General features: G+C 44.7%; 1 long non-coding RNA gene across 1 annotated transcript; it reads right to left on the reverse strand.

Moving 5' to 3' along the window:
• Positions 1-6259: 6259 nt before the first annotated feature.
• On the reverse strand, positions 6260-8661 carry LOC140612227 (uncharacterized). The gene is made up of 2 exons (XR_012013519.1): positions 8322-8661; positions 6260-6568 (listed from the first exon to the last, which is right to left on the reverse strand). It is a non-coding gene; the product is annotated as an uncharacterized lncRNA (long non-coding RNA).
• Positions 8662-17137: the final 8476 nt, after the last annotated feature.

A 17137-nucleotide genomic window follows, 5' to 3' on the forward strand; every position in this document is an offset into this window, starting at 1 on the left:
TCACCTGTGTGTCAACAAGCCTACTTCCAACAGAGCCACCTGTATGCGTGTGAAGGTAAACACGAGCTCATCGAATGCCCCCAACTCCAGGCAGTACCATTGGGTCACTCGAACCTTCTCCCGCCAGCCGTGGGAAGCTGGCTCCCTCATCTGCTGCCCATTTCTTTGGTCGCTTGATTCTATATGTTATTTTTCCTTCCTAGACTGTTCATATTTTCTCCATGAAGGCTAGACCTTCCTCAAGGACAGAGCCTGAGCTTTGTAGTTTTTTCTGACCTCGCCTCCTACACGCCACGGTCTAACCAAATGTCCTTAAGCAACAGCAACATAACCGATATATTTATGAGGGTCTATGATGAGCCATTTTCTCTGCTCATCTCTGGGGATGCAAAGATGAGTAGGACGTGGTGCTGACTCTCCCATTGCTCCTGCTGCCCATAAATGCTCATTGAACATTAAATGAAAGATCTTGGCTCCTGCCCAGCGTGACAAGACTTCCAGATCACAAGTAGAGGACCACAGGATAAGGAGGGACAAACTGCCTTGTCAGCTCCACGCAGGTAGAGATTTTTGCCTATTTGTTGTATCTTCAGTGCCCAGAGAAGAGTCTGGAATACAGTTGGTGGCCAATAAATATTTGAGGAGGGGAAGGAGAGAGCGGCCACGGGAGAGAAGCGGGGAAGGAGAATAGGAGGGAGGGAGGGACAGGAAGAGGAAGAGGGGAGCAGTCGTTGACTTCTGTGTGAGTCCCTTTCAGACCCTTGCACTTCGCGCGTCACATCCAGATCCTTCTAAACATCTCCTTGGAGCAGCGTCGGAATCACCCATATCAGTGGATAAATGAGAGCTGGAGCTACTACTGCCTGCCCCCCACCTCCCGGTGGTGTTTGCTTGTGCCCTGGAAAACGGAAAAGGCTCGGTTGCAGTGAGAAGCAGTGTCAACGTTAGTCACCCAGTACAGTGAAGGCAAAGGAGATGCCCTGGCCCCCTGGCTCAAGAAGCTATCAGGACAACCCTTGCCTGGTCCTGGGGCCCTTCTTGCCAGCCCATGTCATCATTTCTCCCTGTCGCTGGGAAAAGATGGGATGGAGATGCCTGACTAGATGTTGAGTCAGGTGCAACAGGCACACGAGGCCTTTGAGAAACAGAATTCTACAGCTTTTACACAGCATCGGAAGGCCTCTGGTTAATTGTCTCTCATTTGAAAAGTAGGCTTGCTGGTTCCTTTGATGCGTGTTTCTATAAATAGAGAGTGCTGCAACCTGAACATCTGTGTCCCCAAAAGAGTTTTTTTTGAAGTTGTCAAGGACTGTCATTGTCATCCCTTACTTCTGCCCCAATTTCAGACCATGAAAGGGTTCAGCCTTGCTCCTTGCCTGCTCCCTCATCCCCCCACCACCTGCCAGCAAGCTGCCCTCCATGGGACATGCCCGGTTTTCTTTTTTCTTTTTTTTTTTTTATAATAAATGTATTTTTTATTGGTGTTCAATTTGCCAACATACCATGCCTGGTTTTCTGAGGGTCCCAGACCCACCCTAGAGTCGTCCTTTTGCTGTCACTGAGCCCCCATGCTGTAGGGAGGCATTAGCTGGAAGACCCCCCTCATGCAGGCACAGAGCCCGGAGTGAACCGTGAGTGCTGCCTCTGAACACCAGAGTCCCTGGGTATCTTACTTCTTAATTAAGCAAGATGAAAAGATGAAACAGAATTCGAGAACAAGGCTTTGGGGCCTGGTCAGGAAGGGGGGGATCATCACACACTCCAAAAGCAGAGAGAAGTAATTCTTGCGTATCTGGGGTTTAGAATGAGTCCTCCTCCTCGCTCATCTCCTTTGCTTTTGTTCCATCTGCACCCTGCTCCTCCTTCTTGCATGTTTGCTCTGCACCAGGCACTTGAGGTGCCTGAGTGATCTGGACAGACATCTGCCCCGGCCACTGTCACTGCCGGTGTCTCCTTTGTACGAGTCTGGCCAAGGGCGGGATTCAAATCCAGTGGTTGAGCCTCTGCCTTTGGCTCAGGGCATGATCCTGGGGTCTTGGTGTTGAGTCCCACATCGGGTTCCCCACAGGGAGCCTGCTTCTCTCTCTCTCTATGTCTCTGCCTCTCTCCGTGTGTCTCTCACGAATAAATAAATTAAATCTTAAAACAAACAAACAAACAAAAAAGCAGATCCGTGGCGTGGAAGGCCAACGGACTGCCACCTGCCTTGACAGGCCACATCAGGGGCTGGACGCTGTGAGGATGGCCTCAAGCCGGCCAGTCACAGCCACAGTCAGGGAGCCTGTAGCGGGGAAGACACAGCAGACCGGCGCTGATCTTCCTGTAAGGGGAAAACACCCACACAAAAACCGGAAAACAGTTGCAACAATATTATCAGAGCCATCTGAGCCGCCACCCCCTCCCCAGGGTGGCGATCAGGGGATCTAAGCATCTCCTGTCTGAGAGGCTTCCTCAGGTGGGTGGAGGGGCCCTCAAGATGAGGCAGTTACCCCGGTAAGTCCCGCCCACCCTTCCAGAAGCATCCAGAAATGGAGTGGCGGGCAGCACCTCCGACCCACCAGGTAACCAGCCCCAATTTCACTCCTCTTGTCATCAGGAAATACTTCCAGTTTCCAAGTCACGAAAAGAAGGACACTTTGAGGATGCCTGTGAGGTGGGGGGCGAGGACCTCACCTGGGAGATGAGGAAATTGATGCTCTGGGGACCTTAGTGACAGGCCCGCTGGCCACACGGGCAGCGCCAGAGCAGAGGCACACCCTGGCTCCCAAATGCAGACTTGAGGCTCTGCCCTCTCAAGTGCCTCAATCCTGCACCTGGAGCCCAAACTTGACCTACAGAAGTGCTCATTGAGGCCAGCTTGGTGTTTTTAATTATTTTTTAAACGAACTGCCAACGTTTGGAAATCAGGAGATTTCACATTGAATTCCAAACTTCTGGTGACTTTTGAAAAATTGACTTCTGTGTGAATGTTATTTTTCAAGAACACCCTCTCCCCCAAGTGTCAACTGGCTACAGTCAGCTGCAGGTGGAGCCAGAGAAGACACCTTTTGCGATGGGACAGGGCTGCTTGTCACCCAGGCCGGGATCCTGTTGGCACTGGGTTCGTCATCCCCTCTCCCCACTCCTCAAGGCCTGTCCCTCCCCAAAAGCCGGCGGAGTCATGTTTGACCCATGGGGAAGCAGAGCACGCTGGTACTGGCTGGGGAAGCTGGGGCGAGTCAGAGGGAGACCCTGAATGCCCGGCAATCCCTTCCTTCTGCTTTTTTGTGCTTCCCTCTGTCTGAGACCCCACAGCACAGACCCCCAGAGTGGGTGGGACATTGCACAGGATCCTTCCAGGGGATCTGAGGCAGGAGGGCCTGCTCTCGGTCTGCACTCCCTGCACACCCAACACAGAAAGGGGGGCTTTCCACAGAGAGACAGCGGGAATGAGAAGCACCTACCCAGTCCTGCTTGAGCTCAGCGCTGTTTCAGGTCTGTTCTGTGCCTGACCTTCCCCGAGGCCTCCCCAGGAAGTCTGTGGGCTGGGAGTAAACCAGAAGTGGCCTCTAGGGAAGCTGGTGGATGTTTGTTCCTGGACAGTTTGATCTGCTCAAACCTTTGCTCACAAACCCTGAGATCAAGTGATGCTGAAGAGTCCCCTTCACCAAAACTGTGGCCACCAACCCAGGGCCAGTGCCTGGAACCCTGCCATTAGCCCTCCACCCCTTTGGATTAAGGAGCTGTCTCCTCACAGGTCATTTTTATTTTTTTTATTTATTCATTTTTAAGATTTTATTTATTTGAGGGAAAGGGGGGCGGGGGGGGTGGGGGGAGGAGAGAGAAACTGCACTGAGTGTGGAGCTCGATGTGGGGCTCAATCCCAGGACCCTGAGATCCTCACCTGAGTTGGATGTTTAATCAGCTGAGCCACCCAGACACCCTCCCCACAGGGGTCATTTTTAAAGCTGAGTACTCCTGGGAGGTGTTGCCCATTAGTACCTGAGTATGAACTATTTTCCCGGACTTGCCAAATTTTTAGAGAGGGTACAGGACTCAAACACCACTTTGTCCAAGCAGCACAATTTTTCAGATGAGAAGCCTGAGTCCCAGAGAGGTGGAATGGTTTATCCACAGTGACGTGCAAAGCCAGAGCCACAAGGAGGTTTTCCTCAGTCTGTGATAGGCAAACATCTTCTGCGAAGGGCCAGATAGTGAATACTCCAAACTTTGCTGGCCACAAGTCCCACGTCACAACTACTCAGCTCTTCCAGAATGCCAGGAAAGCAGCCAGAGACAAGACATAAATGAATGAATGAGGTTGGCAGTATTCCAACCAAACTCTATTTATGGGCACAGAAATTTGAATTTATTTATTTATTTATTTATTTATTTATTTATTTATTTACGATAGTCACACACAGAGAGAGAGAGAGAGAGAGAGAGAGAGAGAGGCAGAGACACAGGCAGAGGGAGAAGCAGGCTCCATGCACCGGGAGCCCGAGTGGGATTCGATCCCGGGTCTCCAGGATCGCGCCCTGGGCCAAAGGCAGGCGCTAAACTCTGCGCCACCCAGGGATCCCAGAAATTTGAATTTTAGACAATTTCTATTGTCACAAAATATTCTTCTTTGTACTTATTTTATTTAAAAATGTAAAAACCATTCTTAATTTGCAGGCCATCCACAACCCTGCCCCAGAGGGCTGGGCCAAAGACAGTGTCCCAAAGCCGACAGTTCGCTTACTCCTGGTCCAGGGAAGGGTTTCAAGAAAGCTACATCAGACGCCCTCATACCTTCTTTGCTTGTCTTCTAAAATGTGGCATCAAGTGTCTAATGAAGCAGGATGTGATTTGTATTTCATACTCGGTGTCATATTTTAGATGCCAACATTTTAGAAGAACACTGTTACCATCATCTTTTTAAATGAACCTAGTGGAATAGAACTTTGACATCCATCATCATCCTATTCTCTTTCCAAATATTTTTATTGTGGTACAATACTTACAACACAAAATTTTACCATCTTAACCGTGTTTAAGTGTATAGTTCAGAGTAATAATACATTTGTAACGTGCAGCCATCCCCAAAGTCCATCCCCGTAGCCTGTTTGTTCTTGTAAAACTGAAACCCAGTCCCCATTAAGCACACACCCCCTTCCTGCCCACCCCCATCCCCTGACAGCCCCTGGTCTCTGTCTCTGATTTCAACCACTCTAAGTACCTCACATGAGTGAATATACAGTATTTGCTTTTTTGTGACTGGTTCATTTCACTTAGCGTAACATCCTCAGGGGCCGTTCATGTTACAGCAGGTGTCAGAAATCCCTCCCTTTGTACTCAGCCTTTGAGGCTGAATAATATTGTAAGTCTATGCCACATTTTGCTTATCCATTCATATCTATCAAAGGGCTGCTTCTAGCTGTGCTGAACAGTGCAGCCAGGAGCAGGGGCACTGGAGGGAGGCAGAGCACGCCACCCCAAAATACACCACTTTGGCATAAGGATTATTCTGGGTTAAAGACACTGGGAAAGCAGCAAGGACAAGAAAACCACTCTGACCTTCTTTCTTTTTTCTGAAAAGCAGGAGATGAAATCCCCATATGGAAGGTGCCTTCCTTAGAATACCAGAAGCAAAGCAATATTCTTATCATCAAGGACCAGAAGTTACGACTGAGAAAAATCTGTATGAACAGACTTTGTTAAAATAATTCTTATCTTTCTTTAGCCCCTCCTATGGTTTTGTTTCTTTCCCACAATTGCCCCTCGCTGTTCAATGTGCTATAAAAGCACACAGATTCCGCCATGGCCTTGGGTCCTCAGGAGACCTCCTCGTCGTGTAAACACTTTCGTAAATGTGGTGCTTTTCTTCTTTGGACTAATCCATTTTATGGCAGTTTGTCAGGCCCAGCCAGAAACCTAAGACAGTAGAGGTAAATATCTGCCTCTCCTGGGGCTCCTGGCTGGCTCAGTCAGTGCAGCGTGTGGCTCTTGATCTTGGGATTGTAGGTTCAAGCCCCATATTGGGTGTAGAGATTACTTAAAAATAAAATCATAAAAAAAGAAAAATAGCTTCCCCCATACTGTACAGCCATCACCTGTTTCAAAAATACAATTAACCCTTGAACAACATGGGCCAACCCATGTTAGGGGTGCCAACCCCCTCTCCCCGCCCCCTCGCAGTCAAAAATCTGCATTTGACTTTGGACTCCCCCCAAATTTAACCTCTAGTAGCCTACTGTTGACCAGAAGTTTTGCCAATAACATAAACATCCAATCAATATATATTTTACATGTTACATACTGTATTCTTACAATAAAGTAAGCTAGAAAAAAGAAAATGTTACTAAGAAAATCACAAGAAAGGAAAATACATTTACAGGGCTATATGTATATTGATAGGAAAAGATCCATGTATAGGGGTTCAGTCCAAATCCGCGTTGGGCAAGGGTCGATTGTCATACACAATGATAAGCTGATTCAGCAGTTAGTACTTCCACAGCACTCCTCTTCCTTGTTGAACGCTTATTCTCGTCCTTCCATATAATTATCCTCATATGTTTTCCTGCTTTTACATCTCATAGTAATCATCCTATCGTGTTTTAAAGCAAAAGTATATATAACTTAAACTATTAAAACTTTACCATTTCCTGTGTTCAGGAGACTCTGATAGAATCTACCTCCTCGGGATCCCCGGGTGGCTCAACGGTTTAGTGCCCGCCTTTGGCCCAGGGCGTGATCCTAGGGTCCCATGATTGAGTCCCATATCGGGCTCCCTGCATGGACCCTGCTTCTCCCTCTGCCTGTCTCTCTGCCTGTCTCTCTCTCTGTGTCTCTCACGAAAAAATAAATAAAATCTTAAAAAAAAAAAAAAAAAAAGAATCTACCTCCTCAACCACATCGTCATTACCATTATTCTTAGCACTCAAATAAAAATAACATGGGTGTTAAAATTTTGATGAACGATGATTAGCTACAAAAGGTTAAATTGTATTGGAAACATATCTCTTTCTTAGTCAAGTGTTTAGAACCCCCCAACACCCCTCTCATTTAGTTAATGTATCCATAGATGGATATTATTTATTGCTAAAACAAGACAGGTACTAGCGTTGTTTTTCATTTTTACAGATGTGCCGGCTGACCAGAAGACACCGGAAAGGATTTTTTTTTTTTTTTATAGTGATGCCACTCAGTTTTTTGCCAACTGTTTCCAACTTAGATGCTAAACCCCACAAAGTAATCTAGCATCAGAGATTTTTAATTTTCAAGATTCTGTTGAAGATAAATATGAGAAGTCATCCCACTTGTAAATTTTGATTTGTTCTCTTGGAGTCATTTGGTTGTCACCATGGCCAACACATCAAATCGTCCTCTTTGTGGGTGTCCCAGTAGTTTGTTAGGGGGTGGGTTAGGTCTGCATGGTTTTAGTAAGGGGAAAAGGGAAAATTATGAAAGAGCATGAAAGGACGTGGTCTGGGAGGAGATTGCTGGAAATAGAGTCCCCAAAGACTCCTGGGGTCCCTTCCCATCTGAAGACCAGCAGCCTGGTGCAAAGACGAAGAAAGGCAGGTCTTCTGGGCCAAGAACTGCAGAGACCCTCGGCATGAACTATCCAGTCCAAGCCCCTGCACTAGGGATGGACCAAGCTCGCATGGCTTCTAGCAGCCTACAACCACATCCCTGGGGTGACCCAGCCCCCTTAAGTTCCTGTCTTAAACACTTGCTTGAGGTAGCCAAAAGAATTTACCATTTGTTCCAGAAAATACCTGAGGCCAGCTCCCTTTCCATGGAGCATTTATTTAAAAACCTAAAATTGTAAACCTCTGAAGCACCTGAATGGCTCAGTGGTTGAACATCTGCCTATGGCTCAGGGCATGATCCTGGGGTCCTGGGATCGAGTCCCACATCGGGTTCCCCACAGGGAGCCTGCTTCTCCCTCTATCTATGTCTCTGCCTCTCTCTCTGTGTCTCTCATGAATAAATAAAAAAATCTTTCTAAAAAAATCGTAAACATTTTCTCTGTCCCTCTGAGATTACACACACCTCTTACCACCCCAGGTGTCTTTCTCAAGGACCTGAAAGCCATTCCTTTGAATGCAGTTGTCAGCAGGGACAGGGCCTCTGCCCCTCTGTGTCAAGGTAGAACCTTAACTTTGATAAATGCCACTTAGCAGACATTGGGTGACCCAACCACATTGACATCCATCAACCCTCTTACCTGCTTTTTATAAGTTTTCATTTCCCTGACTCTGCTCCCACCCCTACCCCTTGCCACCTCTCACTACACCCTCATGCCTTCTTCACCCTCGGTCACCCTGTGCCAGTGTCCGTTGAGCTCAACTGACCTCAGACTCTCTTCCCTAGGTCAGCAGTTAGCATATCCTCTTCCTGCAGCAAAACTACTGATGGACTACAGTGCTCTTCTCTGGGTGGGATCCGAGTCCAGATGGGGCCTGAGAGCCCTTCTCAGCAGTGGTCAAGGCTCACACAGACCCTGGACAGGGGATCAGCCTGTCCAGCCGAGATAAAACAGCAGGCTTCCCTGATCAGATGTCCTTGTTCCCTGGAAGCTCGCCTTCTCTGTTAGCGGAGGAGTTATTTGCTGGTCCTCTGAGGAGCCCAGGGCAGACTCCCTGCGGAGAGAAGCCACAGCTGTCCTTCCAAGCTGAGAAAAGAGACTCCTGTCTGGAGGGGGAGAGAGAGGACACTTGCATTTGGTGCCTGGAAGAAAACCTAAAGACTCTTAAAGATCACCTGGTGCCAAGGTGCGACTGTATAGGGAAAGTGGAAGCTGAGGGAACTGGGTGACTCTCCTGAGGCATAGAGCTAGGCAGAGGCCACCATCCTCTTCCATTTCAAACAACCCCAATGCTTGTAAATGGGGCTACGTGGCCTGCCACGATGACATGTGCCAAATAAATGTGTGCCCAAGTGACAGAAGGATGTTCCAAGTCCCTCACACTGCACACAAGTTAGCCTCGGTCAGCTCTGAAGCCAGCAGCAGGAGGCCCAAGAGACTCTTCTGGGCATGGAAAGCCAACATCAAGCTGTATATGGTAAAAATGTAAGTTGACACTTCCCTTCTTTTGAAATGTGTTGGTATCCCTCCCCAGTGAGAATACAAGACTATCCTCTCATGGCACATTCTGAAAATCCTGGTGCTCAGTACACTTCCTAGGGCATGGCAGGGCTGAGGGCCATGCAGGGTATAGTGAGCGATGACCCTACACACAGGGCCACATCTGCTTGAGCCTGAGGAGCCCCACGTGGCACAACATGTAGCCTTGTGGCCCTCCTTCCAGGCCTCTGGAGCCACAGACAGATTCCGGGTGCAAGCAGTCAGGTGCACGGTCCCCTGGAGGGGGAGTAGTGACAGAAGCCTCTGGCTAAAGAAAGTTGATTAAAGAGACTTACCCACTCTATTTAAAGCTCAAGAAAAAAAGAATGTGGGAAGGCAAATGTGAAAGGCAAACAATCTTTAGGCACATCAGAGATGGTACCCTGGCGGGGAGGGGCCCAGGCTTCTGGGAAAGGGCCTAGAAATTTCTGTGCACAAAGCCCCATACAGTGGGGGTGGGTGCTGGTACTGGTGAAAACAGAAAACATCCTAAACACTATCAAAAGTAGATTGCTTACTCATTTACAGCACACAGTCCACTGTGGAATGTTCTCTAGAGAACAATGTACAGCTGGATTTACTGGTTTAGAGAGAAAACTTCAGCATATTTTTGAGGGGAAAAATACATTTAAATACAGCATCTGTAGTGAGATCACATCTATGTAAAGTAGTCTCTCTCTCTCTCTCTCTCTCTCTCTCTTTCTCACACACACACACACACACACACACACACACGAGAGTATCTGAAGTTATCTGAAAAGTCAGGAAACAGAACCAGGGTCAGCGTCATGAGTGCAGGACCCATGCAGGGCCCTACAGTCAGAAGAGCACTGTGCATGGCTTAATGCTCTGCTACTAACGTCATAATTCTTAATTATGTAGTTGGCTCTGCATAGAATGAGCTCATTCAAAAAAAAAAAAAAATCAACCAGGGCATCTGGGTGGCTCAGTCAGTTAAGCATCCAACTCTCAATCTCAGCATCTCAGCTCAGGTATTGATCTCAGGGATGGGGGTTCAAGCTTCATGTTGGTGCTTAAAAAAAAAAAGCAAAGATGCCTGACTGGTCAGACTTAAGGTTAAGCGTCCGACTCTTGGTTTAGTCTTGAGCCTTGATCTCAGGATTGTGAGACTGAGAGGCCGCATCGGGCTCCATGATGAGAGGAGTCTACTTGAGGTTCTCAGCCCCTCCCTCCCCACTCTGCCTCTCCATGCTCCTTCTCTTTCTCTAAAATAAATCAAATCTTTTTTTAAGAAATCAATTTTGCCGAGGTATAATATTTATACAATAAGGTGCATCCATTTTAAGTGACAGTTGAACAAATTGTCACAAATGTATCTATCCATGTAACCACCACCACAATCTTCAATATCCCCAGAAAGTTCCCTCCTGCCCATCCCCTCCATCACACGCCCCCTCATCTGGCCCCAGGCAACCACTAACAGTCTCTGTGTCACTATAGCTGACTTTGTCATTTCCAGACTTCTACAAAAATAGAATCATGCAATATGCACTCCTGCTTCTGCCTTCCTCCCTCTGTGCCATGTTCTGAGTTTCATCGTGCAGTTGTGTTATCATTGTCTTTATTGTTGTGACGATACATGGATCTACCACAGTTTGTCCCTCTACCAGTTGATGGGTATATGAAAAGTCTCCAGTTTAGAGCTAATATGAGCATCACTGCCATGAACATCCATGTACAAGCTGCATCTGGACACATGCTTTCATTTCTCTCCAGTGAATACCTAGAAGTGGGGTTAACTGTGTTGTATGGTAGATGCATGTTCAACTGTATGTGACACCGTCAAATCGTTTTCCAAAGTGGTTGTACCATGTTTATGTTTCTACCAGCTAAACTCATTTTTTTTAAGCTATACTCATTTTTAAACAGCACGTGAAGTTTCCAAACACCATGCTCGATGTTTTTCGAACTCCTGCAGAGCAAGAGTGCCCAGAAAGTCTAGAAATGACTGTGAAATAGTGATTATTTATTGCACTTTTTTTTTTCAGATTAACAACTGGAACCACTACTTCAAATGTAGAAGTCTTTCACGTGAAAAAGTATCTAGAGGTTGAAGAAAATAGATTGGAAATGTAACTAACATTGGTTTAAAATAAGCTTATACCAGGGCACCTGGGTGGCTCAGAGGTTAAGCGTCTGGCTTTAGCTCAGGGAATGATCTCGGGATCCTGGAATCGAGTCCCACATTAGGTTCCCCATGGGGAGACTGCTTCTCCCTCTGCTTATGTCTCTGCCTCTCTCTGTGTGTATTTCATGAATAAGTAAATAAATAAATCTTTAAAAAATAAGCTTATATTGTTTCCTGACATTTTGAACACCTGGAGAGTGCAAAAATGACTGGGGTGGGGGGTAGGGGTGTCACGTGGACATTTTAGGCTGTGGTTTACTTCCTGGCCATGAAAGCTATACTTACTTTGTAGAAAATTCAGAAAATATAAAAAATAATAAAGGTATGGTTCAAAATTCGAATCATCAACTAGATGCTAGAATTCCTTCCTGTGTGTTTTGCTAAATGGCTGTGTGTGTTTAATGATGCTAATTGTACTTTGTTAACTTCCTAACATAGCTCTTATTCACAAAAGCGTTACTTCCTCCTGGCAATAATTCAAAAATAAAATATAGGTTTTAAAATAGAAATAAAAAAATAAAATTAAAAATTTAAAAAATAAATAAATAAAATAGAAATAAGAAGTCTTCCCCAAAGTCAACAAGCTTCCATGCGTCTTGCCAAAATTTGCCACTTCTGTTCAGAACTTTACATATATATGTATGGAAGACTGTGTGCTTTTAAACACATATAATTTTAAAATTCATAGGATTTTACAGCTTATGTTTTTTCTAGTAATACATCATTAAAATTTCTTAGAAAAGGGGGATTCCTGGGTGGCTCAGCGGTTTGGCGCCTGCCTTCAGCCCGGGGCGTGGTCCTGGAGGCCCGGGATGAGACCCACGTCAGGCTCCCTGCATGGAGCCTGCTTCTCCCTCTGCCTGTGTCTCTGCCTCTCTCTCTGCCTCTGTGTCCCTCATGAATAAATAAATAAAATCTTTAAAAAAATTCCTTAGAAAACAAGGTTTCTAATATCTACCTAATAGTCCGTGTGTAAATGCACTTTAATTTATTCAGCTATTATTCAAATGTTGAGCACTTAGGACAGCCGCTTTCTCTGTGTGTGTGTGTATATATGTGTGTGATGCCATAATAATCATCTTTATCAGTAAATCTTGGCTACATCTCTGATTCATTGCTTAAGATAAAGTCCCAGAGCTAGAATTTCTAGAATTTCACATATTTTTAACAAGTTTTATTTATTTAAAAAAATAGAGACCATGAGTTGGGGTCGGGGGTGGGGCAGAGGGAGAGGGAGAAGTAGGCTCCCCGCTGAGCAGGGAGCCCAATGTGGGGCTTGATCACAGGACACTGAGATCATGACCTGAGATGAAGGCAGACACTTAATAGACTGAGCCACCCAGGTGCCCCTCACATATTTTTTAACAGTAAAAAAACTAGGGGTGCCTGGGTGGCTCAGTTGGTTAAGCATCCACTCTTAATTTCTGCTCAAGTAATGATCTCAGGGTCGTGAGATGAGCACAGAGACTGCTTATGATTCTATCTCTTCTTCTGCCCCTCCCTGCCCCCTTGAGCACTCTCTCTCTCTAAAAATATAAAATAATAATAATAATAAAACAAAATAATTTAAAAAATTGTTATCAAATTATCTCCAAGATGTTTTCATCAATCTACTCTTCAGTGGGTCAAAACTCAGTTGAACTGTTCCAAAGTGTTGAAACTATTTTAGACTGACAAGTTATGCCTCATTGATGACTTAACTTGCATATCCATGATTATTAGAGAAGTGAAATTTTTTTAAATATGCCTATTGGCCAGTCCTATCTACCCATTTGCAAATTGCTCTCATGTTTACCCAGTTTTCCATTAAGGTCTTATCATTTTCTTATGGAAATATAGAAGTTAAATACTTCTATATTTAAATATATATTAAAATATTTAAATATATTTGTGAATACCCAGCATTTATAACAATGCCTCAACCATCACAGCACTCAATAAATGTTAAGGGAATGAATAAATCCTAGGGATATTCATCCTTTTTCCTCCACGTTGGGAATATGTGCTTTGAGTTATCAAATGGCTTAAATTTTTGCGCCTGATGCTTTTTGGCTGTATACTTTGTTTATATCACCTTTTTAATTTTGAAATAGATTGACAGTTGCCAGAATCAAGTTCCTGCGGGCCCTTCCTATAATTTTTCTCATTTATAGCCTTTTGGATCACCAGGATACACTGTAAACAGTAGGAAAACATTGGGGCAATATTACTTTTTAAAAAGATATATTTATTTATTTTGAGAGAGACAGCAAGAGAGCAGGGGGAGGGGCAGAGGGAGAAGGAGAAAATCTCAAGCAGACTCCCCACTGAGTGTGGAGCCTGACGGGGGCTGGATCCCACAACCTTGAGATCATGACCAAAGCCAAAACCAAGAGTCTGACGCTCAATCGATTGAGCCACCCAGGCGCCCCTATTATTAACTTCAATATAGTGTATGACAATTTTTTTTTATCATTGCACACCACTTGCTAGTATAATATCTGACACATAATTAGCTCTGCAGCAATGTTTTAAAATATTGATTGGCTGAGAATATATGGAGAAATCTTATTTTAATCAAAATTTCTTCATCTTTGAAAGCATAAAACTGTTGTAGAGAATGCCTCCACCTACTATTTTTCTTTTTTTGATTCCCTTTGCCCATTTCACCCCACCCTACCTCATCCCACCACCTCCTCTGACAACTGCCAATCTGTTCTCTGTATTGATGGTCTTCGTTTTTTTTTAATTCTCTTTTTAAATTTTTTTTTTAAGATTTAATTAATTTATTTATTCATGAGCAAGAGAGAGAGGCAGAAGCAGAGGGAGAGGGAGAAGCAAGCTCCCCGCTGAGCAGGGATCCTGATGATACGGGGCTTGATCCCAGGACCCTGGGATCAGGACCTGAGCCAAAAGTAGACACTTAACCGACTGAGCCACCCAGGCGTCTTCTTTTTTCTTTCTCTTTTTTTAGATACCACTTATAAGTAAGTGAAATCATATGGTATTTGTCTTTAACTGCCATTTCACTTGGCATAATGCCCTCAAGGTCCATCCACGTTGTCACAAATGGCCAGATTTCATTATTTTTTATGGCTTAATAATATTCCACTGCATATATATGCCACCATTTCTTTCTCTATTCATCCATTGACACCTAGATTGTTTCCATATCTAGGCTATTGTAAATAATCCTGCAATGAACATCCGGGTGCGAGTGTCTTACAATATAGAGTGCTTCCATTTTCTTCGGATATATACCCAAAAGTGGGATTGCTAGATCATAGGGTACTTCTACTATTAATTTTCTGAGCAACTCCATACTGTTCTCCACAGTGGCTGCACCAGTCTCCCTTCCCATTATATGTTGCATGTGCTTAGGTATCAATAATGAATTTATATTTTTGTTCACAATGCCTATTTATTTACAGAACTTTAAAACCTACTTTCATTTTCCTTTTTATTATTATTATTATTATTGGGTGTTTAGTAAGCCTTTCCTTTGTCCTTCCATCAGATAAACGCTGGCCTATATTAGCCTCTACTTTTGTTTTTATAAAACACTAAATTTTAATAATAAAGGCAAGCTTTCTTTTACCACTCCCATTTTTCAAAAATGTCCTGGTAATTCTCATCAGTTTATCCTTTAGGTGAACCTGAAAATTACTTAAAATCTACCCTCCCACCCACCACACACACATCAATACCATTTGGGTTTGGAGAGAATTGCCTTTAACCTCTACGTTATGATATTTGGTCTTTTTGTGCAATATTTCAGGATGTCTTTGTACCAATCCTCCCTTCACGCCCTTTGCATGTTTGTTGGATTGAACTGGAACGGATGCAGGAGGTCGTGAAGCCAACTAACTGTAGGTGACCACCCATGGCACCCCAGAGCTCTGCATCAGCCTCCCGATTTTTAGCCAGCTCAAAGATGACTGATTAATTTAGCAAATATTTTTTAAAAGAAGTCTCCATGTTGGCATGTAAATTGATAGCTTTTTAAAGCAATTGGAAAATCCTTGCCAAGGCTCTAGCAATGCCTGTGCTTCTGATCGGTGGACCCACGTTTAGGACCCATTAAGAACACAGTGTGGATGAACATATATGCACAAGCATATCCTTTAGCATCTGTATCATAAGAAAAAACTAGAAATAGGTGCCCAGCATCTAGGAAAACCAGTCAGTCAATTGTGGAACGTGGGTCAGATAGAATTTTAGGACAATTTCAGAAGTGATTCTTTCCATATATCTCAGCGAACAACATAGAGCAGACAAACAATGATGGTAGGGCTGGGTGGGATTTTTTTTTTAAATAGTTTTCCACTATGAATATGTATTTCTTTGATGATTTTTAAAACCTATTTTAAATGAGCCATTAATGATTTTCAACAGTAATACATTTTTATTATAACAAATCCATACTCATTGAAAGAGAAAAAGGCTAAATGCTGCTCAAAACCTATAGAAGATGGGCGCCTGGGTGGCTCGGTTGTCTAAGCATCTCCCCTCAGCCCAGGCCATGATCCTGGGGTCCTAGGATCAAGCCCCACGTTGGGCTCCCTGCTCAGTGGGGAGTCTGCTGCTCCCTCTCCCTCTGTCCCTCCCCTCTGCTCAGGCTGTCTCTGGCTGGCTCACTCTCAAATGAATACATTAAAAATCTTAAAAAAAAAAAAAAAAAACTTATAGAAGAAAATAAATAACCTAAAATCCTACCACCTTGAGAGACTCACCCCTAACATTTTATTGTACAGTAACAGAGACAGATAGATGATAGATGGGTAGATAGAGGATAGATAGATGATAGATAGATATTACACACACACACACACACACACACACACACACACGCTGTTTTGCAAACTGCTTCTTTCATTCATCAATATGTCACAGACATCCTTCCATATCAATAAAAGTCAATCTGCCTCATTATTTTTTAATGGTCTGCATTCTAATATTTCTACCCACACATCTCACGGGTGGAAGTACCATTATTTATTTAATCCCCTATTGATGCACACTGAGGTTGCTTGCAACATTTCACTCAGTGATTAATATTACCAGTAAGTGAGCCAGACCAGGAATGGGCCTCCCAGCTAGTTGTCATATCTACGGTTAGTTCACTATTCCCATCACGTCCCCGGTCTCCTTCTTTCTAAGATGAGGACGTGGAGGACGTCACGTGAACTCTGAGATGCCTCCAGCTGCAGCAATCCCTGATTTCTTGGGGCGGCAGCTGATTTTTCAAGAATATAAAGTGCTCGGTGCAATTCAGAGTAAATGGCACAGCTAAAAATAGTGCTTCTCTGGCAAATGACACAGTGAAAAGCCCCAGATCCCTGCCAGGTCTGCTTCCTGACCTGGAGGGTGGCTGGAAAATGCCTTCCAGTGCCATCTTGGGCCATAAACATTTGGGAATGCAGCTCTATCTTCAACGAGGGCAGCATCATTGGAAGCGATGTGGTGGCAAGATGGTCCCCTGCCGCCCACCCAGCCCCCAACACGCCACCCACCCAGTCCTGCCCTTCTTTGCAGGACTTGAGCTTCAAAAATGCACACCTTAGGATGCTTTGAGCTCTGAGTTTGCTCTGCAGCAAATGTCCCAATGATCCCCCTGCTAGCAATAGCACAGCCACTGCAGATGCTCCTAAAATGGGCCACTCCTTTGCAAAGAGCTTTTGATGTTGTGTAGCAAGCACAAGAGTGGCCTTCAACTGGGCACAATGGCACTGACCCAATGGCAACAACAATACAATCTAACTGAGCACCTACTACACACTAGATGCTATTCTAAGCGCATCTCATATATCACTTTATGTCTGAGGCCTGGGAGGTTCCTGGGGCACTCAGGGAAAATCCTTATCAAGAATCCCAGCTTTATAGTGTCTCTGCCTCTAGAAACCAGGCTTAGAAAG

Source organism: Canis lupus, chromosome 21 (genome assembly GCF_048164855.1).
Source record: "Canis lupus baileyi chromosome 21, mCanLup2.hap1, whole genome shotgun sequence".
Classification (NCBI taxonomy): domain Eukaryota; kingdom Metazoa; phylum Chordata; class Mammalia; order Carnivora; family Canidae; genus Canis; species Canis lupus.